Source organism: Polypterus senegalus, chromosome 12, assembly GCF_016835505.1.
Source record: "Polypterus senegalus isolate Bchr_013 chromosome 12, ASM1683550v1, whole genome shotgun sequence".
Lineage (NCBI taxonomy): Eukaryota > Metazoa > Chordata > Cladistia > Polypteriformes > Polypteridae > Polypterus > Polypterus senegalus.
Genome location: NC_053165.1, coordinates 45,543,752 through 45,568,973, shown reverse-complemented (window position 1 = coordinate 45,568,973; position 25,222 = coordinate 45,543,752). Strand labels below are relative to the sequence as shown.

The following is a 25,222-nucleotide window of genomic DNA, read 5'->3' as shown; positions in this document are numbered from 1 at the left end:
GGGTCGGAATATCTCCACAATATATATGTTTGGTATAATTCTTTTCAGAATTTATCGATCTTGTTAGATGTTGTTAAGTTTCAGATTCTTATGAGGGGGGACCCAAAAATAACCGGAATTTTGCTGTTGTTAGGTTGGTACTTGTAGTACGTGGTTGGGCCGCTAGGGCGATCAAGTTACACTCCTCACAAGTCAGTCTGCCAAGTGCCATCAGTCTGGAAGGATGTGCTTGTGTTCAGTGATTTTCTTTGTAAAAGTAGTTTTGTGCAAGCGTCGTTTTTTTACGATGGCTAATTATCGTGAGCAACGTGCGGCAGTGAAATTTTGTTTTCTTCTTGAAAAAAAGTGTTGCAGAAACTATTGTTATTGAAACGGTATGACAACCCTGAACCACCCACCCTACTCACCGGATTTAGCTCCGTGTGATTTCTTTTTGTTCCCTCGGATGAAAAAAGACTTGAAAGGAAGGCGTTCAGCTGACGTCGAAGAGGTAAAACAAGAAACGACCAGAGCATTAATGGGCATTACTTCAGACGAATTTAAAAAATGTTTTGAACAATGGAACAAACGGTTAGATAATAAGTGTATTTCTGCCAATGGCGAGTACTTTGAAGGAGAGTAATTGTAATTTGTACAGAAAATTAAATTAAAGACGTTTTAAAAATATTTCCGGTTATTTTTGGGTCCCCCCTCGTATTTCGTTTTTAAATTACAAACTAAAAATATCAAGAACTCACGTCCCGCAAGACGAGACTTTGTGCCAACCAGGCCTGGGGCCGGAAATAAAACACAAAGAGTAGATGACAAAGTAGAATGTCATAGAGACAAGGCAGTGAGACAAAAGGATAGCTGCTCTACAGGCTTTTAAATGTTTGAAGTGCTGCGTGAGATGTGGCGCAGCAGCAGCAGGCAGCGCCACAGACATGAAGTGGCTGGCACGTAGTGCAGGTTGGGAGGGTTGTCGAGCCAAGCGAGCAGGAGGCGAATCCCTAGTTAATGTATAAAAACTTTTCCAGGCAGGAATAAAATGCCTTTCATCTTGTTGTGTCAATGCCACAAATTTCACTGGAAGCATAATGCAATTTATTTGCAAATTTTCTTACAAAGTGAAATGAGTTTTGCTGCAAATTCCATCTCAAGTGAATCATTTTGCTTATCGCTAATTTTAACCATTCTGATTTGGAAACTGTCTGGGTGGGCTTCCTCCCGCATCCTAAAGACGTGCCTGGGTGAGTGTGCCCTGCGCTGAGCTGACGCTTTTTACACAGGCTTAATTCAGTTGTAGGGTGGCTGGAAGCCTGTGTCGATCTCATTTATATAATATAAATACACTTTTGGAAGCACTTGGTATTCTGTTTTACTGTGCCTTTGGATGTGTGAATGCTTTGAAGTCAACTGATTTTATGTTAACACCAGTTTATAGATGAAATGGGTCAATATATCATTGATTTTGCAATTCCCCTTTGTTCTTATTCTGCTGAACTTTAACTGTTAAAGGAAGTTGACTTTTCTTCTGGCAGACTACTAGAAATGTTATTAATCACGGCAGCTCAGACCCCTAAACGGCTGGCCGGCGCAGCTCCATTCGGATGACTCGTTCAGCTGGACGACACTGAGGGCCTGCATTTCCAGAAAGCAATTCCTAAAATGGGCTTACTACAAAGTGCCATACTGTAAATTATACTGGGGCCTGCATAACTGGTAAACAGTCCCACAGCTGAAGAACTTGTTTTAAAGAGCCTTATGGGACATTTCCACTGCTGATACAAGACACTCTTTCTTACATTTTGACTCTATTTTATGTTCCTCTTCTTTATGACCCTTGCTTTCCTAATACTGACATCACCTTCACATTAACATTTCTGTCTGCTACTTGATAGACTGAATATTATACAACACCAATCAACCACAACCTTAAAATCACCCGACTAATACTGGTAAGGCCCCCTTTGTGCCGCCAAAACAACTCTGACCCACCAAGGCATGGACTTCCCAAGACCTCTGAAGGTGTCCTATGTTATTTGACACCAAGACCTTAGCAGCATAGCCTTTAAGTACTGTAGGTTGCGTGGTAGGGCCTCCATGGATCGGACTTGATTTTTCCAGGACTTTATATATTATATTATATATTATAATATATTATATATATTTATATATTTTTATAAGAAAAATTGTATAAAGTAAATGTGTGTACAGTGACACTAAACGTGCATACATGTACTAAGTACTGTAAGTAGAAAATTAATTATGGTTACTCACCAACAATGACACGATGACTTGTCCGATAACAAGGAGTTTAATTTTACTGCACAACAAAGGAGAGCGTTACAGCTCTTCCAAACGAGCCACTTTAGGCGATTGTGTAGCACTGCCGTTGTTCTTCTTCTGGCAGTCTTCAATCCAAATCCCTAAAGCAGATTCCATCCAGACTACTGCCTTATTACGTCCACTTACAACTCGTTTTGCACCCTGGTTAAACGGACACTGCGGCCGTAGATCTTATATTCCTTTCCTACTTTTTAAATAAAAAGAATCGTAGCCTCATTGATGCCGTAATGGCGTCCTACAGCAGTGTAGCTTTTCCCTTCCTTCAACATATCCAAAACTTTTACCATTTCTGCAATCGTTAACATCTTCCATTGGCGCTTGGGCACGGCCCCTGAAGCAGTAGCAGGAGCAGGTCGTTTTGGAGCTTTAATGAAGGGCTTGACTATGCACAAAGATAAACACAAAAGAGCATAAAAGTTAACTCTTTACACAGCGAAACACGTTGATGCTGAATGAGCGAGACGAGACTTCCAGGTTAACGCCGTGGAATCGAATTCGGCCAATCAGCACACAGGAACTTAACTGCGTGCTCTGATTGGTTAACTTCTCAGCCATCCGCCAAGAGCGTCCCTTGTATGAAATCAACTGGGCAAACCAACTGAGGAAGCATGTACAGGAAGTAAAAAGACACATTGTCCGCAGAAAACCGCGAAGCAGCGAAAAATCCACGTTATATATTTAGATATGCTTACATATAAAATCCGCGATAGAGTGAAGCGCGATATAGCGAGGGATTACTGTATAGAGTAGATTCCATGTACATCTGCCAGTCATTGAGTATTTTAAATTGTAAAAAAAAAATCACAGGAAGTGTGTAGCTTGGTAATGGCAGGAGGCAGCAGCAGCATTGCAGTGGCAACTTTCCATATAGTGAGGTTTTCCTAAGGAGAAAACACAATGCACGATGATGTGTTTTACTTCATCTTCATTTGAAAAATATGTCATAATTTTAAAAAAAGCCTACTGCACCCCTCCACAGTGATGTGAATGAGGGGCATAAATAGAATTGATTTTTGATGTTTGGCTGCAGAAAAGAGCACAACTCAGCATGGAATTGTGGACAAGGCTTGAGGGAGAGCATCCCTTGCTTTCCACCCAAACAATACCTTTACACCCAACAAAAACATTTTAGTAAGCTTTGCATCTCATAATTACAAAATCTCCCGTGAAACAAATTTTACTATCACTTTTGCAAAGCTATGCAGTAGAACTGAAACTTGCCCATGTCACCCATCTGTAGTTACAATTCACAAAATTATCCATCCATCCATTATCCAACCCACTATATCCTAACTACAGGGTCACGGGGGTCTACTGGAGCCAATCCCAGCCAGTACAGGGCACAAGGCAGGAAACAAACCCCGGGCAGGGCATCAGCTCACCTCAGGGCACACACACACTCCCACATACCAAGCACACACTAGGGACAATTTAGAATCGCCAATGCACACAGTCTTTGGACTGTGGGAGGAAACCCATACAAACTCCACGCAGGGAGGACCCGGGAAGCAAACCCGGGTCCCCTAACTGCAAGGCAGCAGTGCTACCCACTGTGCCACCCCACAAAATTATCCTAAATCCTAATAATACTAAGACCCCAATTTCCAGTCTCGAACCATCATAATGTTTATTAAAAATGCAGGAGGGATGAAAAATGGAAAATTCCAGCATAGTTCATGTTTTTGTTCACACTTCCTTTACTCTACCTGGAGACACATTGTCTGTAAATAAAGAAAAGTCAACATCACCATTAATAAAGTCTCCAAATACAGATGTCCTTTACTGCAACAAACTTGAGGGAGCCTGCCGTGTGCACTGATCAGTTCAGCGTGACAAGACTGAGAAGTATAACAAAGCAACGATCTTCACTAAGTTAGCTTCATTTGCATAACAGAGTTGGAAGCACATCAGTTTGAACCAATCAGCATTCAGATAAATGGCATACTCTTTGAACACACTTATATCTTAATATTACCTAAAGGTTCCAAAATAGTTAAAACAAATGAAAAGTCTTTGGCACACATCTATATCTAAAGAGGAACTTCCTATATAGAATTTTTTATTGAGAACAAAATAAAAAGTATTAATTGCCATTATCACCAGGTAAACAGGCAGACACAGTCAGCAGCACTTTATAAACTCAAACAAACAGTTTTTCCCTAACCCAAGTCATGTTTTTTTTTGGTCATATTTGTTTTCATTCGAACCCTGGGCCTGTGTGTGTGTATACATTGGTCTGCAGATTTATATTCTGAACTTTGTGACAGATTACGGGTTTTCTCGCACCCTTGTACCCTCGGACCACACGTCAGACACCAGATAAAAGTCCAAATAATTATTTATTATAATAATTATGTGCACAAAGCACGCTCCTCTCCACAATTCTTCAATAATAAATCACAAAAATACAATAAACCAATCCTCCACTCCCAGACGCTTAGCCACCCTGCCTCCCAACTCAGCTCATTGTCTGGGAGCTCCCACAGTCCTTTTATACTCCCTGACCCGGAGGTGTTTCTGCCCAACAGTCCACAAGTCTTTATTCCTTCCGGGTCAGGGTAAATAGTCTTTTTCTCACCCCGGAAGCCCGTCGCTCTTCCTATGACGAACTTCCGGGTCAAAGGGCACGAAGAACTCTTCGGTCCACCCTGCAGCTCCCTCTCGTGGCCCCCATGGCATCCAGCAGGGCGGTGCATAAAAACTCCATTGTCCATGATGCCCTGCTGGTCTTCTGGGGACCTCCATGCTGCAAAGAGGGCTCCACCTGGCGGCTTGGGGGTATTGGCCGGGATAAACAGCCGGCCATCCTCCACAACTTATAAAAAGAAGCAAAAAAGCATTAAGGCATGGCAGTGATGGCAAGGGTGTGGTGCTTCTAAATACATTTATTTATATAGCACATTTCATACAAAAAGTAGCTCAAAGTGCTTTACATAATGAAGAAAAGAAAAATAAAAGACAAAATAAGAAATTAAAATAAGACAACATTAGTTAACATAGAAAAGGAGTAAGGTCCGATGGCCAGGGTGGACAGAAAAAACAGAAAAAAAACTCCACACGGCTGGTGAAAAAAAAAAAAAATCTGCAGGGGTTCCAGACCATGGGACCGTCCAGTCCCCTCTGGGCATTCTACCTAACATAAATGAAGCAGTCCTCTTTGTAGTTAGGGTTCTCACGGGAAGGCACACATATGGGATATTTGCTTTAATGGTTTTTTTTTTTGATATTAGATCTGCAGCTGGATACTATGTTTGAATTTGCTGTCTTAGAATTGAAGTTTGTTTTTCGGTAAATTAAATATTACATTTTTGCTCTAATGAAACAAGTCATACGGTAAATGTCTATCAGCCAGAACCTTCTTTATAAAAATGTCAAGCTCCGTTGGACTCAGCAGGGGTAAATGATACAACTCTTAACTGTCATTTTGAGCAGCAGTCATGCATCCATTCATCCATTTATCCTTTCCTCGGTTTGATGAACCTGCCTAATACATCCATCCATTTATTTTCAAACCAGCTTATTTACTATGGAGGAAAATGGTGCATATCAGCACCATGAAGCAGAAGAGCAAAGTGAGTGCTGGACCGGGTGCCAGTCCATGGCAGCACACACTGAAACACGAGCCCACGCTATACTGATATGGGGTCAGTTCAGAGCTGTCACTTAACCAAAGGTGTTTGTGGAGAGAACATGCAGACTCCACACTGACAGGGACTGGTCTGTTTAATCCATTAAAATAACATAAAACACGCAGACGCTTAGCTTGGCATTTCGGAACATTACACTCCGCAAAACATTTAAAGCAATAATAATCAACAGCATAAACAGGTTTGGGTGGCTGGCTGTCTGTCTTTTTCATATTCGTAAAAGCTTCTGTACTTGTGACTGAGTTACACCCATTGTGCTGTAATCAATATAATTATAATTAATTCATGGTGAACAACACTGGCACTGACCTCACATTAGAAGAATTAAACAGCGAGTACTTCATTTTATATAGTGCCTTTCATAGTCTGCATCTGGCAGTTATTCAATTAACATTTAGTCTGTGTCTTCTGAATCTATTATTATTATTTTTACATTAGGGTATGTTTAAGATTTTTTTATATCACATAACATAATATTCTCAAGCCCTGCTTAATCCAAGTAAACATCACGGGGGACTGGCGTCTGTCCTAGCAGCACTGGGCACCTTCAATAGATGGGACGTCAGTCCATCACACACACACAAACACACACACTCACATGTGGGCCATATTGGGAAGGCCAGTTAACCTTAATCTGCACATCTTTGGGGATGAGAGAGGAAAACTGGAGTAATTGGTGGAAAACCAGTAAGAAACATGTAATTCCCACGCAGTGCTGGATTTAGCCACTAGACTCTGGATGTGTGAGACAGCAGCACTCTTCAGGGCGCCATTCTCTTTATTTGTTTTACGCTTTACCATTTAACGTGGATGCTTTACCACATTTAATGTCGAATGAATTACTTGTGCAGCAGGTGATGTGGCTGATTTGAGCTTCAGCTTTTAATTCTCGTCTGAGCTGCTTTCTTTGCAGGATTTGTATGTTCTCTTTGTGCACACACTGATTTCTTTGGATGACTCTGCTTTCTTTCTAAAGTCGTGCAGACTGAATTCTCTTAAACCCTCCATAAGTTCTTTATGATGGGCTGGCTGTCTGTCTGTGGAGTGGCCTTGTGCTGCTTGCTGTAATCCCTTCTTTCTGCTGACCGCAGACTAACCTCACGCTGAAGACTTCTCCCCTTCGGCTCCTGCATTCTTCTGATTGCTTCTGAAAACTGTAAACTCTGCCCCAAGTTCGTCACAGTAACAAGCTTGTCCTCATATAAAGTATATAAAAGTCCTCAAAAAAACTTTAACACTCGATTGGACAAAGGAATTCCCTTCACTGCCACAGCCTAATGCTTTAATGGAGTGCTGGTTGGCTAATAAAAAGTGCATTACATTGAACTAGAAGACATAGAAACGATCCTGTCAGCCTGCTGCTGGAAGACACCCCACGACACAGACAGATCACCAAGGACAGAATCTGTCAGCGAGTTAGAAACTTGAAGTTGTGTTCAAAAAAAGCAAGCTAATTTCTGGCAAACACTTCACATACAAATAAAGTGCTATCTATCTATCTATCTATCTATCTATCTATCTATCTATCTATCTATCTATCTATCTATCTATCTATCTAATATAGAACCATTCATTATCTATCTTACCTGCCAAGATACTGGAAGGGCCAGGGGAGAGACATTATATTTCCCCTGGAGTGCTAGTTGGCAGCCCCTCTTGGGTTGTGGTGGCATCTTGGATTCCCACAGAGCTTCATGGGAGTTTGAGTTTTGTACAGGCCCGTTGGGTCCCGTGGGTGCTGCAGAACCCTACTATGCTGGGCTTCTGCCTCACCTGGAAGTGTTTCCGGACCATGTTAACGGACCACCAGATGTACTCCTGGGTCCAGCATTAAAGAAGCCTGCCGCCTTCATTCAGGGAGCCAGAGTCAGGAGGAAGAGGATGAAGCTTGCCAGAGGAGTAGTGGAGGCAGAAGGACAAGTCAAGTTAGTCAAGTTGGGGATCATGCACTGGTACAGTGCGTTGCCGCACCCACTACATGACGAAACAACTCGGGATTCCGGTTGGCAAACCCCAGGCAGAGACATGTGGCCCAGTCCCACCCTCTGGAAATGACCCTCTATTTGCCGCCGCCAGGTGTTATGTGAGCGACCCCTTGGCCTGGTCCAGCCACTTGGGTCCCCAACAATGAGGATCTTATGGGCCGGATCACCCTCGGGGAAATGCGCCACGTGGCCGTAGTGCCGTAACTGACGCTCCCTGCCTTCATTTGGGACTCCATGAGCAATCGCTCATTCGACACAAAGTCAAACCAACGGTACTCAAGGATTTTCCGGTGAGACACAGTATCAAAGGAGTCCAGTCTTTGTCTCAGGTCGCTTGATAGTGTCCATGTCTCGCAATCATATACACTAGCAAGACAGGAAGCACCAGGACTCTAAAGACTTGGACCTTTGTCCTTTTGCATAGATATTGGGAGCGCCACACGCCCCTTTCCAGTGACCTCATGACCTCCCATGCTCTCCCAATCATCTACTGACTTCATAAGAAGAGTCACCAGAGACATGAATGTCACTGCCAAGGAAAGTAAACCTCTTGACAAGGTCAACAGAGAGAAGAAAAAGTGCTGTGTGCTGTATCATTGACTGTACTGGTGCATTATACTGTACTGTGCAGGTGGGAAGCAATAGGGATGCATTACCCACGTCTATAATAAACGTGTGTTTATTCTGGATTTGTACTCGTGTCTGTCGGTGTCAGGGAGCTGGAGAGTCCCAGGTGGTCACACTATCAATCTATTGTGGCAGTAGGGGGTGCTATCGCTCCCTCGAACCCTCAGGTACCACGCCAAACACCAGGTAAAAATCAATAATTATTATTTATTATACTAATAAAGTGCACCAAGCACCACCACTCCACACTATACTCACAAATAAACAATTCTTAATCAATAAATCACAATCCTCCACTCCCAGACGCGTTACCCTCCTACCACCCAGCTCAGCTCGCCATCTGGGAGCTCCCACAGTCCTTTTATAGTACACGACCCGGAAGTGCTCCTTAACCTGCAGTCCATGTGACTTCCTAGCACTTCCGGGTCAAATCAAAACTCTTCTTTCTTCTTCAGCCCGGAAGAACTTTATTCCTTCCATTCTGGGCTGTAGGAACACCAAATGTCTCTGTGCCTCCCTGCAGCATCCCTTGGCGGCCCCGACGTTATCCAGCAGGGCTGTGTATTACAACTCCAAAGTCCATGATGCCCAGCTAGAATTTGGGGCATCTCCACATTGCAGGGAGGGCTCCATCTGGCGGCTTGGGGGTCTTGGCGGGGATAAACTGCCGGGCACAGTCCACACTATCTATCTGTGCCTTTCATATCTATCTAAATTAATATAATCTGAATATATTTATTTTATAAAATAAGCATTCATTTCCAAGTAGGTTTATGATTGCTATTTATTGCTTTTTATATGGAAGGTCCTCTAGTGCCTAGCAAACAAAACGCCGCTGAGGAGAAAGAGGCTTCCAGCTTGAGCCAAGCTTCCTAGTACATTTCTGAATGAAGTCCATACAACTGGATGACATGCCAAGTGTTAATCAATCAAAGTCTACTTTGCTATTTCATAAAAATGTAAAAGTCTGCGCTGACATAGTGCTCACTGATAAAGATGCGATGTTTCACTTTCAGTAGATTTTGTATAGTGCTGTGCACTGGGTACATAGCTATAACTGTAATGCACTACATTTATAAACAGTACGATGTTTAAATACATAAGCATTCATGTACTTTTCTCACCTCCCCTGAATTTAATTCCTGGCTATTCCCATACCCATAAAGGAATGGCATCCTGCCCAGGGCTGGTTCACCTTTGATGCTATAAATGAAGAAGCAGATGAAGAATATGGATAGATGAAACGATTAAGTAACACAAATACACTCAGTGTCCACACAATGCCTGATCTGTACAAGTACACTTTTAAAATAAAAAGTGCTAGAGTGGTTTTTCTGAGCGGCACCATAGGGAACCATATAATATAGAAGAAAACCAAACAACTTTGAACTTGAACAATTTGCAATTATCTATGAATCTCTCATTTTTATGGCTATGAGAGACATCGCCAACGGATCAAAAAAACAAATAAAACCCCCTCTGGTTCCACATCAGTAGCCCACCTCACTTACCCAGCTCTCTCTCCCTCTACACCTTCTAAGCTGCTCCTCAAACCACCCAGAATTCCCTGCCTCCATTCCCCGGCCCTCCGTTCAGGGTGCCGCCAATCGTATCCCTGACGTCAGTACTCCGCGCTGTTCTCCGCCATCCTCGCTCGTCCCAACAGTCACTTTCCCTCAGAGCTTTACCTCGGCAGGGACGCCACAGTACGTTAAAGTTTTCTGTTTTTGTTTACTGCATATTAGAAAGTTTTTAAAGCTCAAACATCCAATTTCATATGCAAGGAATCCCATCACAGAATGAAATGGTGCTTTGTCAAGCAATGGTCCTCCAAGAGACCACACAGCCCAGCACAGAACCATAAAGTACCGTTAAAGAACCAGGATTTTTAAGAGTGTGTACCTGCCAGATCAGAGATTCCAATGTACATTTTTTAAAGGTGTGTAGTGTTTAAAAGTTTTAAAATGTGTTGATTCTTAAAATCTTTTTTTTTTAAATGTTTTAAAACATAAAAGTCCACCCATGGGAATCCCCCAGCTGTAATAACCCCCCAAAATCACAAAATGTGGACTTCCTAAAAAAAACCCCTCAAATTTGTGGATCTGCTGTGGGCTGCCCATGCTGGCCCCTAACATTTGGCCCTACGGGTGGTCCCAGTTTCATGCCCTAATTGGGGGGCACACGTTTCAGCCCACAATGCCCCAGGACGAGCGCGTTAGCTGTGCCTGGTCCTGTTTCTGTTTCCTCAGTCTGTCCCTTTCTCCCACTCTTCAGTGCCACATCGTTATTCCTGAATTCATCACTTATTTGCTGTTCATCATTATTTCTGGCTGGCTGACACTCTTTTACTCTCCAAGTGGGCTCTAAAAATACTGTTCTGTAATCTTGTTTTAAAAATGAATATTGAGTTCTTTAGAAACGTGCCAATGCAACATGGCGAGTGCTTTTTTAAAAAGTCACAATACGATCAGCAGCATGCAGATGTCTTTGGCAGAAGTGCTTGGCTGGCAGATATCGAGGGATTAGGCATTGAAGTCACGTCGGTGGCCGGGGGCTCTTCAGACTAAATTGAAACTTATTTTAATTAGCCGGTGTGCCTATTAAGGGAAAAGCACAAGCGACAGCAGAAGATGGCAGGAGCCGCGGTGAGTGCAGATCAATAGTGGGCTGCAGGTGGGGGGTGGTGGTCTGAGATGGCGTCCCTGCACGGCGCTACCTGGCCGCTCCAACGGTACAACAAAAAAAGCGAGCACAAGAAACAGGGCTTGGAAAGCTTTGCATCTTCAGTCCGACTCCATGAATGACCCCTGACAAGTCACTTAGCCTCCCTGTTCTTGGCTTTCATTTTCTGCTGAGAGGAGCAAAAAGGCAGAAATTGATTGTGCTGTCAATCGCTGGCGCAAACTTCATCTGCACCGTCCCGCCGATGGCGAATTTCTGACTGCGTCCTGCAGTACCTTTTAACCCTTTGGTGGGAATAAAGCACTGCACTGCTGCAAATGGAACTGCAGTAATAACAGCAATTACATTTATATAGTGTTCTAGTCTTCAAAGGGCTTAACATAGGGAGAGGGGAACCACTTCAGCCACCCCCAATGTGTAGCACCCACCTGGAAATGCAACGGCTGCCATTATTGAGCCAGTATGCTCACCACCGATTGGCTATTAGGACCACAGACGGCCAGTTAGAGACAGGGGTGATTAGGGGGCCCGAATGAATGAAGCTCCCTAAGATAAGATAAATCCTGTCGAAGGATGCCCAGGAATCTTAATGACCACAGAGAGTTAGGACCTCTGTGCAAAGGATGGCACCATGCTTTAAGCACAGTGTCCCCGTCACTTACCTGGGGCACTGGGATCCACACGCTGACCACAACGTAAGCACCCCCCACTACTGGCCTCACTAGCACCTCATTCAGCATGTTCTCCCTAGATGGTCTCTCACCCAAATGGATGACTTGTTCTGAAGAGTACGACTGCTAACAGATCGATTACTACCAGGCTGTTCATTGTGGTACTCCATTGACCTTATGCCAGCAAATCCATAGCTGTCGGCTATGTCAAGGGCTCAGTTTTCTTGTCCAGGCCTTGTGTTGTTCCTATATTTTAGCTGGAGAAGCTCCATTAACTTTGGAATACAAGTCAATGTCCTCTAGCCGAACACATGAGGATCACAGACAAACACAAAGAAGTCTGAAGAGAATCGAATTATCCAACCACCTATCCATTTTTCTTACTCATTGGCCAGCATCTTCTGTCACAAGATGGGCACCAACCCCACTGGGGACACTAGTCTGCAGGACAGGCACCCACACTCACTCACTCACTCACTCACTCACTCACTCTGGACCATTTTCCAATTATCCTAAATATATGTGGAAAGTGGGAATGAGGGAGGAAAACAAAAATACTAAGTGAAAAACAAGACAGCGAATACAAGCGGCTGATTTTCCTTCGCAGGGTGTCTGGGCTTTCCCTTAAAGATAGGGTGAGAAGCTCGATCATCTTGGAGGAGCTCAGAGTAGAGCCACTGCTCCTCTGCATCGAGAAGAGTCAGATGAGGTGGCTTGGGCATCTGATCAGGATGCCTCCTGGTCACCTCCCGGGTGAGGTGTTCTGGGCACATCCAACTGGGAGGGAGCCCCGGGGAAGACCAAGGACACGCCGGAGGGACTATGTCTCTCGGCTGGCCTGGGAATTCCTCAGGATTCCCCTGGAAGAGCTAGTAGAAGTGGTCAGGGAGAGGGAAGTCTGGGCATCTCTGCTCAAGCTGCTGACCGCACGACTTGATCTCGGATAAGCGGAAGAGGATGGATGGATGGATGAGATAAAAAGCCAAGGCATCCCTGACAGAAAGTGGTGACTCCACATAGGCCAGTGGCCAGTTCTACTTTGAGTGGCCTGTCCATCCATCTGTCCATCTTTCATACTCGCATTATTCTGAGCCTATTCCAGCAAGCAGAAGGGACACAAGGCATGAACAACCAGAGCACCTGTCCATCCCAAGATGAACACACACCCACACACACCCACGCACTAGGGTCAATTTAGCATCTCACTGCATATATCTATGTTTGAAATGTTTTACTATTAAAAGATGTTTTAAGCTGGTTGTTTATGAATGGCTAATTCCTAGTTTGCACTAAACTCTTTATTATTCTTCTCTGTAAGTATCTCTATCTTGTGCCACTGCGTCTATAAAAGTATTTAACTTCTTGAAAGTTTTCACATTTTATTGTTATACAACATTGAATCACAGTAGATTTAATTTGACTTTTTGGACAGGCATCATCAGAAAAAGACTCTTTAATGTCAAAGTGAAAACCGAGCTCCGCAAAGTGGTCTAAATTAATAACAAAGATAAAACACAAAATTATCGATCCCGATTAATCTGACATCCCTGCCTCATCATTTCAGAAGTCGCACAATTGGTTCAGTAGCGATCACCTGACTGAGGGGTTCACCTCCTTCAAGTTAGTACTTGGCAGATGCACCATTGGCAGCCATGACACTCTTGAGTCTGTGTGCACATCTGGACACTGCAATGCTTTCCCACATTCTTCTTTGCAAAGCTGCTCAGGCCCTGTCAGGTTCCACGGGGATCGCTAGTGAATAGCTTTTGTTAAATCCAGTCACAAATTCTCAGTTGGATTGTCATCTGGACTTTGCCCAGGCCATTAACATTGTAGGTTTTGAACCATTCCTGGTAACTTCGGCTTTATGCTTGGGGTTGTCTTGCTGGAAAACAAAGCTTCTCCCAGAGGCCATTTTTCTTTCAGACTTCATCAGGTTTTCCTGAAGGATTTCCTTGATTTTGCTGCATTCATTTTACCCTCCACTCTCACAAGCCAGATAAGCATGCTCGCTCTTTGATGGTGTCGCCACCACTCATACTTGCATTTGAAAACATCTCAATTATGGTCTCAACAGACCATTCAGGCTTCTTACAGAGTCTTTAATGTGCCTTCTGGCAAATTCTAGTCGAGATGGCAGGTGTGTTTTTATTTCCTTGCCATTTTCCCATAAAGCAGCAAATGGTGAAACACCCAGGCACAGTGTTGGACTGCACAGTCTCTTCAATCTTAACCACTGTAGCTTGTAACTCCTTCAGAGTTCTCATTGCTCTCTTGATGTCCTCCCTCACTCGTCTTCTTCGTACATGAGCACTCAGTTTTTGTTGATGACCTGCTCTGGGCAGATTTACAGCTGCGCCATTCTCTTTCCTTTTCTTAATGATTGCTCTAACTCAGGGGTGTCCAACTTCAATCCTGGAGGGGTGTGGTGGCTGCAGGTTTTCATTCAAATTCTTTTCCTAAATCAGTGACCAGTTTTCACTTGTAATTAACTTCTTTTCCCTTTATTTTAATAGCCCTGTTCTTCAGGACTCAGTCTTCTGAGTTTATTCTTTTCTTCATTAAATGACAGCAAAACAGAAATGACATGTGAAACGAACCAACAGATTACCAGCTAAACTGGGATTTCAAACTCCAACCAATTTGACTCCAACTTATCATTTTCTTAATGAGAAGCCGATTCTTGCTGTTAATTAAACCTGTTATTTAATTCCATGGCTATTTGCTGCTCTCATTCTGCCACAGCAGGCATTTCCAAAATTATTGATTTTCTGTTTTTTCTAAGAACACCATCAACATGTTTTGGTGACCTGAGAGATCATCCTTACTGAGACCTTCACCATTCTACATTTTCAGATATTGTGTGATTGGGAACACATGAGCTGGTCATGTGGCAGCTTGTTTTGTGTCTCATTATTGTCTGGCTGCTAATTAAGGAAAAACAACTAATTAACTGAGTCGTGTTAATTAAAACTAAGACAAAAGAAGTTCATTAGCAGCAAAAACTGCTCACCTAATGAAGAAGATGGTTAGAATGAAAACCTGCTGCCACTGCAACCCTCCAGGAAAAGAGTTCGAAACCCGTACTCTAACTGGACTCCCTTGGCGATCTTGTCTCCATCGCCTGACTTGTGCTTTTCAATCGCCTTTGGTTGCTTGGTGTGTTCTTTTGTCTTCATTGTGTAGTTTAGGCCACCAGACTGACTCAACAAAAGTTGGACCTTCCACACACAGGAGCATTTCTACTTCAATCAATGGAAAGCCCAAACAGATGCTCTCTATTGAAGTAATTCTGTGACTTCTAAAACCATTTGGCTGTGCCAGTGATGATTTAGGTGTGTCATATTAAAGGGGTAAATACTTATGTTGTCAATTATTTTTTGTTTTATATTTGTAAATAATTTAGGCCACTTTACAAACATTGGTTTCCGGCCTTTCTCTGCTGAGCAATGTCAAGAAGATGCCAATTAAAACCACCATGGTTCACGGTTGCATAACAATAAAACGTGAAAATGTCCAAGCAGTGAATACTTTTTATAGGCCTTGTATTATGTTAAAAAGATTTTTCATTGTATAATTTTAAATACTTTTCAAGTTCTAGGAGCAGTTTTTCCAGTGTGGCATAAACATTAAGCTACAATCTCCTGCCACAACATCAGAAGTGTTTAATAAACATTTATCTCAGGGCGCTGCCTTTTCCCATTGCTGAGTAGTGGAGGCCTGGTGTTCAAAGCAGAAGCCAACTCTGAAAGGACAGGCAGCAGTTCTGACCATGGTGCCACCCAAGCAGGGTATTTATCCTTTAAAACTGGGTTATATTTTAAATACTGTTGAATATAAATCAAGGGCCATTATGTTCAGACTATATAATGCACTAGTGAGACCACATCTGGAGTACTGTGTGCAGATCAGGTCACCCCATTACAAGACATAGCAGCACTCGAAGCTGTGCAGAGGAGAGCAACTTAGTGCATCCCAGGCCTGCTGGATGAACCTGTTTAGTACCGAGCAGAGGAGACTGCATAGGATGCTAATTCAGGTCTTAAAAATTCTCATTAATAAGGTAGATCCATCAGAATTCTTTCAGCTTAGTAGGTGACTGTTATCCTCAGTGGAAATGAAGGGGAAGTGCGTTTAGAACTTCCTCATGCAAAAGAGTTGTAGGAATCTGGAACAAACCACAGAGAGATGTAACTGAAGCAGAAGCCTTGATACCCTTTAACACTCGAATTAGCAGAGCCTACGAAAAAACTCGTAGATCCGTCCCACCTTAAATCGCTTCGCACCTCTGCCTCAGCGTCTTTTGTCCTGTAAATGTGTCAATAAGCAGCAAGTAGTCTACTATCACATCCCCCCACAGTTTTCTCAGCTCAAGGCTGTTTACCTGCGTGTCAGTTGCTTAGAGTTATACAGTACAGAGTGAAAACAGCAGTGTCAAATGTGTGTTTTTTTTAATGATCGTGAATGCGACTGAGAGAATAAAACTGATTAAAAAAAACAAAGCTAAACTTTACAAGTATCATAAATTTACACCGGCTATTACAGAATGGAATCAAATGTATGTTTTTATTCTAAAATAGTAAGAATAAGAGAAGCTCACTTCTCAAAACGGACTCGTCCGGGGTCAAACCCTTGGAATTTTGATTACCAGTCAACAGTTGATACAGTTGCGCCACCAAAGCGGTCGTAGCAAGTACGTGTTGATGTCACACCCTAACGCGTGTTGTTTTTCTGCAGTTATATTCTTGAATAGAAGTGCACTTGTTCTGTTATATTTGTACCTTTTGTGAAAGTGTTTCTTTGATATTTGGAATTCAGGCTTCACACATTATACACTTCATGTCTAAATTTTGTCAATTATTACTAAAACATGAAAAACATTTCTGTTTAAACAATGTGTTTACATAGATCGTTGTAGACACACATGATATGCACGTGTTCCAAATAACGATATAGCATTTATAAAAGGTGTCATTTTGCTTGACTTCTCACTCTATACAACTCTAAGCAACTGACATTTAGGTAAACAGACTTGAGCTGAGAAAACTGTGCGGCGGTGGGGGGATATGAGAGTAGGCTGCTTGATGCTTATCAACACATTTACAGGACAAAAGACACTGATGGAGAGGTGCGAAGCGATTTAAGGTGGGACGGATCTACAAATATTTTGTAGGCTCTGGTAATTCTAGTGTTAAGAAGCATCTGGATAAAGTATTAGGACAGCTTAGCTATTGGCTAATTGGATGAGACAGATGCATTGAATGGTCTCTTCTTGTTTGTCAAATTTTCTATGTTTTTAAGTCTAATTAAATTAACTTGATGCAGCACTGGTACCTGAGGGTCTACTGTATCTCCATCCATAAAGATTCGACCAATTTCCTGGTGGCACTGTTTTGTCAGCGATCTGGCAGCTAAATTTTTCAGCAAAAATAGGCTAAATGCTCCACTGTCATCTGTATTTCCCTGCAGTTGTTTTTCTTCATAGCTTTCGTCTCCCATTGTAAATCCCACATATCCCTAAAAATATGCCGCATCTCGGGCTTACTCATAGTGATCTGATCTAATGTTCTGTCAGTGAACTGGCAGATAAACGTGTGAGAGAAAACCAGGAGATATGTGTCAACAAAACGAAACAAAACCAAACAAAATGTAAAGCAAGACGAAACCAAAGCCCAATACGAGAGACAGTAATCGTGTCTGAAAGTACATGCGAGAAAACAGCACAAATGTAAACTTTGAATATTTCAGAGATTAAGTATCTGCATATTGGATATGGATTTGAACCCATAGCCATCCTTTTATCCTGTTGTGTTGATTATGCGGGGGTCCCGACCTCAGAGGCCACACCCCTAGCGACGCTGGAAGCAGACCTAATGAAGAAAAACACTGGCGGCCTTTGAAGTCTCAAAATCATACTGAATCATGACATTGAAATGCAAAGAATTATTATTATTGTGAATGTAAAATTAAACTGGAGGGATGATCTGACTTGCCTCATGGCCTCTGGAGAAGCAGAACAGCGGAGTTCACTGGTTTTCGTGCATTCTGAAGTTTGTCTTCCTACCAAAAGCTAATCCCCTAATCAGACTTGATGCCTCGTATCACCCCATCTGTTTCTGTCAATAAATGGTAGAAATGAAAACTGTAAAAAGTCAAAGAATGCAAGGATTCCAAAAGATTAGGACAGGAGGGAATTTTGCAGGACCTCTTTTTTCCTCCAAGGCTAAACTGGGTTGTAGCTTTGTGTAGAAACCCAAAGCCATTACGTTTCGGGAACTGGCTGTATACCATAATGCTCCCATTATGATATCCTGTGAATTAAACAGCTTCATAAAGAGACTTATTATATTCTTTATTTTAAAAGGCACTATATAAAATCAAGATTAGCTGAAAAATACTCTGATTGGTGCCTTTTCAACTTTTCTATAGTTATAATAAAACTGCATCCTCTTCATTAGTTTCAGTCTTTTGTTTAATTGTATTTCTGGCCTTGTGATGGTGCTATATAAAATAACTAGCTGTGTAAGTCTGTGCTGTAAAAATCCCGGGCTCCTAGAAACTATTGAAATTGTCATAAAAAAATTTAAATGTAGAGATGTCCAGTAGTTGAAAGGAACTACTCTGGGTTTCTCTCTCCTGGGAGGATTCGTTTTGCCAATGCGCTTGCCTCGCTTGTACATTAGCAGCGGGAAGAAAAGTAAAAGGGATACCGTTTTGCCGTTGTTAGCGGCTAAGCGACTTTGTCTTTCTTCCAAGGATTTGTTTTGCTGACGTGCTGGCCTCACTTGTGTTATTAGCAGCTAAGTGAGTTTTCTGTTTCCTTGGAGGTGGAGCCCTTACCCTCAGCCTCTCACTTCCGGGCCGGAGAGACACACACACTTCCACGCGTAGACGTTTACATATAAGATGATTGATTAATGAACAGCAGCAATTCACGTGAAGATTAAATAAAAGATATTCTGCACTTAATTCATTCACTTTTTGCCAATTTCTGTACATGGTCATGGGTAACTGCAGCTTGCTCCTACAATACTGGCAGCCTGAGCTGGTGAGTCAGGGGTTACAGATTGACAGTAAGTGAACGGTGCAAACCCCCTCTCTGCTGTTTTGCGTCTTGAAGAGATGCCATATCTCAATCTCTCTGTGTTTTATCCATGTCATGTTTTGTGTACTGTCACCCATACATGTGCTCTCAGACTCTGGGTAGAGGAAGCAGAGACACAGAACAAATGTCTGTCAAAAAATATGGGGTCTCGGTCAAAGGTGAAGAAGACAATTATATGGGAGCTTAGAGTTTAGCTGCTGTCGGGTTAAAACTGTGGTAGTGTGGCTTTGAATGCTTTGATATCACCTGCTGGATGGCATGGAGTAAACAGCATGTTGCTGGTGTGTGTGAGGTCCGACACAATGACATGCATGGAAGTGTGACTCCAGTGTTGGCTTGGGCTATTTTAACCAACCGTTGCACTGGTTTGGCACACTATGAAGCAGTTTGCCGGTCTCTTCTCTAATGCCCATCTGCAGGAGTTAGTGTGGATTCAGAGAGTAAGTTTAATAGTCTTCATTCTTCTCAAAAAGACTGTTAATAAATGAATGGATGAATTCTTGAAAGTATCCTGAGAAGAACTCGGCACATATGTGTCCACCACCCCAGCCCAAGAAGCCTCTTTGTTGCTGGCTCATACCTCAGGGAAATGGCATAACAAGAACTTTGACTTGAATCAGAATGAAAGATGAAAAACCAGAATTTAGGTGATTTAGTAGCTGTGATGACACACAGAAGGGCTTCTGTCTCCAGATTTTGGAATTTAGATCACAGGATTTTGTTCCCATGACACTAATACAGGAGCTATGTTTCATGCTTACCTTACAATAATTGTACTAATTAAGCCTTTTTCTTATTTATCTTCAGCTGCTTAAAAAAAAGCAAGAAATCTGTAAAGCTGGTCCTTCAAATTGTTTATTTCTGAAAAATGAAGAAGGGGAAACAAAAAATGCACACCAGTCCTTCTTCAATGCAGTAAGTTAAGACACCCGACTGAGGAGCCACGATATTATTTTTCTAATAGTGATGAATTAGTGTCTTGCACAGTTAGAGATATTTAGCTTTAACTTATTGAATAATGACGCACCTCGGCCGCCGCTATTTAAAATGATGAGAAACAGCTGGAAATTGGGCTCTGCGTAGAATTTTGATGCTCAGCTAATTCAGGAGGTGGTTGTGCTCAGAAGTGAGAGGCCTCACATTTAGTATTATGACAGAATAATTTTCTCTTTTAAATGAGGCTGGTTCGCTCCCTGTAGAGTAGGTAGACAAGGTAGAATTATGGGTGAGCTTATGGCTTTTTGTGTTTTGTTGGGTCATTTAAGGTGTCAAACAGTGGATAAGTGAACCAATCAACCTTCCATTCATTTTTATGAACCCACTTTTTTCCATTGCTGCATCTCAGGAATGTTGGATGTGAGGTACAAATCAGCTAGGGATGAGGCGCCAGTCCATCATAGGGCCACAGGGACATGGGGCTCAGCAGCTCAAATCATGGCCGTCAAATATCTCCTCTTGTTTTCATTTTCTTCACAGAGTTCTGAAACAGAACAGCCAGTCAGAGAGGCCTCCTGTTCTTATGTGCCTTCCGTATCCAGTACATTGCGTGTGATATCATTTCCATCCAGAAATACTTTTTCAACCACCTGGTATTTCTATTATACAGTGCCGATAAAAAGTATTCACCCCTTTAAAGGTGATCACATTTTATTGTTATACAACATCGAATCACAATGGATTTATTTGGCTTTTTTGAAACTCATCGACAGAAATAGACTCTTTGCCATTAAAGTGCAGATCTCTACAAAGTGATTGAAATGAATGACAAATGTAAAACTCAAAATGCAAAATCACACAAGTATTCTCTATGACATCCCTAAATTAACGCTGGTACAGCTAATCGGATTAAGAAGTCACAAAATTAGTTCATTGGAGACCACCTGACTGTAATCAAAACATCCAGCCCCTTCAAATCCATATTTAGTAGATACACCTTTGGCAGCCATGACAGCCTTGAGTCTATGTGCTCAGGTCTCTATCAGCTTTGCACAGCTGGACGCTGCACGTTTCTCTATTCTTCTCCGGCTCTGCCAGGTTGTATGGAGATCCTGAGTGAGCAGCCTATTTCAAGTTTAGCTATAACATCTCAGTTAGATTGTCCACTCAGGACATTAACAGTGCTGTTCTGAAGTCTTTCCTGTGTATTTTTGTCTTTATTCTTTGAGTCACTGTCATTGCTGCTAAACAAATCTTCACCCAAGGTGCAGGTTTCTCACAGACTGCAGGATTTCCTTGTATTTTGCTACATTGATTTTAGCCTCACAAGCTGCCCAGAGTGATGTGATGTCATTCAGGGCCCCAGCATAAAGATTTCCGGAGCATCTCATATTAGGATTCTCTATTTACTTTTACCTTGCTGTTTTCTCAGACTGACTCTGTAGTTTCTCAAAATTATTTTTTTTTTTCTGGCATTAGACTGTACTTTTTAGGTTACCATTCTGATTTTTGATGATTGGTCTGCAGTTTTTTTTTTTTTGTATTCATGTCTGTTCTTCTTTGACCACAGCCTTTTCTCCCGATCCCATTCTGAAAAGTTCACTTTGTCACCTTGAGTCAGTAAATCAAGAACTTTTTATAAAGGTATTTTTGGCTTTGTCTAGTAGATTGGCTACCCATCAGCCATCTCACTGTCTTCTCACTTATGACCTACTAATATTTTTTGTTTTTGTTCCTCTGATCTTTGTCGGTCGTTTAATTACACACCCAGCTTTGTACCCATGAGTGCCAGTCTATCCTGGTCCTGACTCATTACACATACTCGTGGTGGTCAGGTCTCCACCACCCTCCATCTCAGAGCCAACCCTTTCCAGCTGATTCTCAAAATGACCTGTCCTCGATCAGCTGTCCATTTACTGCCCAGTTTTCTAAGCGGTGCCATGTTTACAGCCATTGAAACAGGCCCCCCTCCCACACTAGCCCAGTTCCCTTTACTTCTTAGCCTTTTTGTAATTTTCCCTGTGTGGAAGGTCAAAGGCTTTCAGAAAAAAAAAAACCTCACATGAGCTTCCTTCTAACACAAGTTTTCCTTTCTTGTGTCCTTTAATCTTGAGGCTGCTAACAATGTCTTTTCTAAATAAGGATGTTCCTAGAAATGCTGACCGATTCTCACTAGTGTTTTATTTAATAGGGAGCAGTGAACAGGGTAAGAAGGGCTGGTGCGGTACCCTGGCATGAAGGTACTGTAGTGATGGAAGGGAGAACTTCAAAGGGTAAAAGTAGGACAGCTTACTAAATAATGTAGACTAATTAAAACAGTTCTTAAAGGAGGCGTTTTGTTTAAGTGTCTGTGCTCAGAGTCGTTCCTTTGTCATTTCATGATGAGCATACGCTGCACTGTGTGGTGGGTAAGGAAAATCCCAACCGGGAAGAGCAGCTAGCATATTCTTTAGATCGGATATTTTCCTCTCTATGTGACCATCCCTGCCTTTTACAGCATCATGTTTGATTTTGAGATGTGAGAGATTCACATGAAAGGCACTACAGCAGACATAGATGTAAGTCTGCCAAGTATGGGGACTTGGCACTTGGAAACCAAAACGATTTCAATGTGTCACTTCAGTTAATTTCTAATGTGGCTTTTGTTGGTGTTTGTAGTGCCGCTAAAGCATTAAAAGCTCTAAGAGAGTCAAACATGTATTGTAAAATAAGTGGATGATAGGGCTATCATCCCACACCCAAACATAAGCAACAAGAGAGGGTTTATTGTAAGAGATTAAAACAGAAGGGCACAATGTCTTGGCGACAATAGACATGAGCTCAACAACAGAAAAGAACAAAGCAAACCCCTACAGCAGCTACTGGCCTTCCTGCATTGATTCCGCCTTTGTCTTGTGGGCAGGGGGGGGCTACCCACTTACCTACATATCGAAAACTCTTTGGATCACGTCTCCTCCTGCTCACTCCGTCGTTCCCCTCTGTGTATCCTGGCCTTTTTATCTCCTTCCAGCTAAGTCGTTGCCTCTACCTCTCCTTCTGACTCCACACTATTATGGACAAGATAGGCAATGATGTGTCCTCAGGTGAATCTTTGAGTAAACAGGACTGGGAAATGACAGCAAGCACAAGCTAGAACCAGCATGGATGTGAGGGACAGGCACCATATTGAAAAACGAAAATGTAAATTGAACACAGCTGTCAAATGCTCAAAATCACAAGCAAGAATGGAGATCAAAATCAAAAGTTTCTTAATGCTGTGATTGGTTACTTTATTTAATTTTTTCTTTACGTTGTATGTGACCTTTGGGAAGTCAATAGTACTCAGTCATCAAAACGAAAATTTAAAATCTTGTAGTCAAAACGTTGTAACGGTCGACTCACTCTCCCAAACCGGCAGCTACACCACCAAGACCCGTGGCCTGGCAAGAATGAGGACGTTAGACCTGACAAGCCATACTTCCTCCAAATAAACTTCCCCCAATCGACAATCAAAAATAAGCCAAAAAACAAACAGTATGTAAAATAATAGAGTAAACTCCAAACAAACAATATATAGGGTGGTCCAGATTTAATTATGTAATTTTCATCACGCTATAACTTATTAACTGTTTTAGGGCGGATGTCGACTTTTGTCGACAGGAGGGGTTGAGGGCGAATGTCGACTAAAGTCGACATCCAGGGATAGAGGGTGATAACCAGCTGTTAATGGCGACAAATCTCACTGTCACGTCACAGGCATTCCCTCTGTGCTTGGAGGAAAGATAGACTCGTTGACTCGGCAACTAATCCTAGCGTGTGCGTGAGTTGCGAAATGTAAACAATGGCAAGCTGGCATCGACATGTGACAATGGAGCGAAGCGAGTGCAGAAAAGAAAACACTCGGCAGACAATGTGGGCTGCGTTTGCATCGCATTCTCATTTTTTAAAGTGTAAACACACAACAAAAGACGAGATGAAGCGTGCTGTGGTATTACAAATAGAGATGGGACAGAACTGGTGATATAATGTCAGGGAGCATTGGTCCAAACTTGCTTTGTCCCCTGGTGGCTTTAGGTACGTGCTGCTGCAAAGTTTTATTCACTTCTGTAATAAACAGAAGCAAATCCCTTGGGGTGAGCCAGGCTATAATGCCATGCATAAAGTTCATAAAGTTTCAGAAGATGAAAAGAGGTGACAATACGGTTTTCATGCGGGCAGAAAACTTGGTGGCAGTGGAATGGCACAATGGCAAAAGGGTGACTTGTCTCTCTACAGCACACACTAACAATATATGTGAGAAAGTGCAGCAACAGACAATTGAAAAGTAGGCACCAAAGCAACACGTATTGTAAGCAGTGCAATGTGGCAATGACTGAAATTGGCTGCTTTGAGCGAGATCAGACTTTGCAGGACTTTGCTGTGTAAAATGTATGTGATATGTACGTGAAATCATAGAGTATGCAGGCTCATACAACATGCAAGACAGTAATATTTGTCAAAAGTAAATATTTTTTGTTGATTTGATATGTTAAGCAATTGCTTTGTGTTCTTTTTTAAAAAATGTTAGTTTTTGGAAAAATATTCAGCCCTGGGAGATAAGAAAAAAAAAAAAAATGCCCTAAAAGAGTTAAGTTTATTATATAGAGGATTCACAAAAAATTCTTTTTGTTGCTGATAGATGGCAGCACCTGCCCTGCATTCCAAAATGGCAAGAAGTCGGTTGTTAGTCGAACAGCGGGTGTGATGTGTTCACCTTTTCATAACTGCATAATTAGATCACCACCCTATATATATATATATATATATATATATACAGTAATATATATATATACATATATATATATGCAGTATATATATTTATATATACAGTATATATATATATATACAGTATATATATATATATATATATATATATATACAGATCCCCAACCAACCCCGACATAACTTACAACCGCAAAAGTGTCCGGCGGAAAGTAATAATAAAAAGAAAAAGTGCAGCACAAAGTTAATATACAATACAAACACTCCCCTTGACCCTACACTAAACACGAACGAAATAAGATACACAGAAAGTGCGAAACGCACATAAAAGTCCAGAAGATTTAACAGAAAATGGATAATGTTTGTGAACCTGGGTCAGCTGGAAAAACAGTCCTATGTAAAGTACACAGATGAAAATGACGGCTTGTTCCTCTCCCCAAACAACAAGAAACAGTCTCACCGTGTTTATCCTCGGAACGTGGCCGAGGCGTGATTTAGAAC

At 42.1% G+C, this 25,222-nt stretch overlaps 1 protein-coding gene across 4 annotated transcripts in view; it reads left to right on the top strand.

The window, feature by feature from the left end:
- The window catches only part of LOC120540355 (kelch domain-containing protein 8B-like), a 472,238-nt gene that overhangs the window by 12,541 nt on the left and 434,475 nt on the right, over positions 1-25,222 (top strand). Inside the window, exon 2 of one of the 4 annotated variants that reach the window (XM_039771039.1) lies at positions 19,853-19,960. The exons of the other annotated variants lie outside the window; for them this stretch is intronic. The gene's annotated coding sequence lies outside the window, so the exon portion shown is untranslated. The remainder of the gene's footprint in view (positions 1-19,852; positions 19,961-25,222) is intronic. 4 annotated transcript variants of the gene reach the window in all.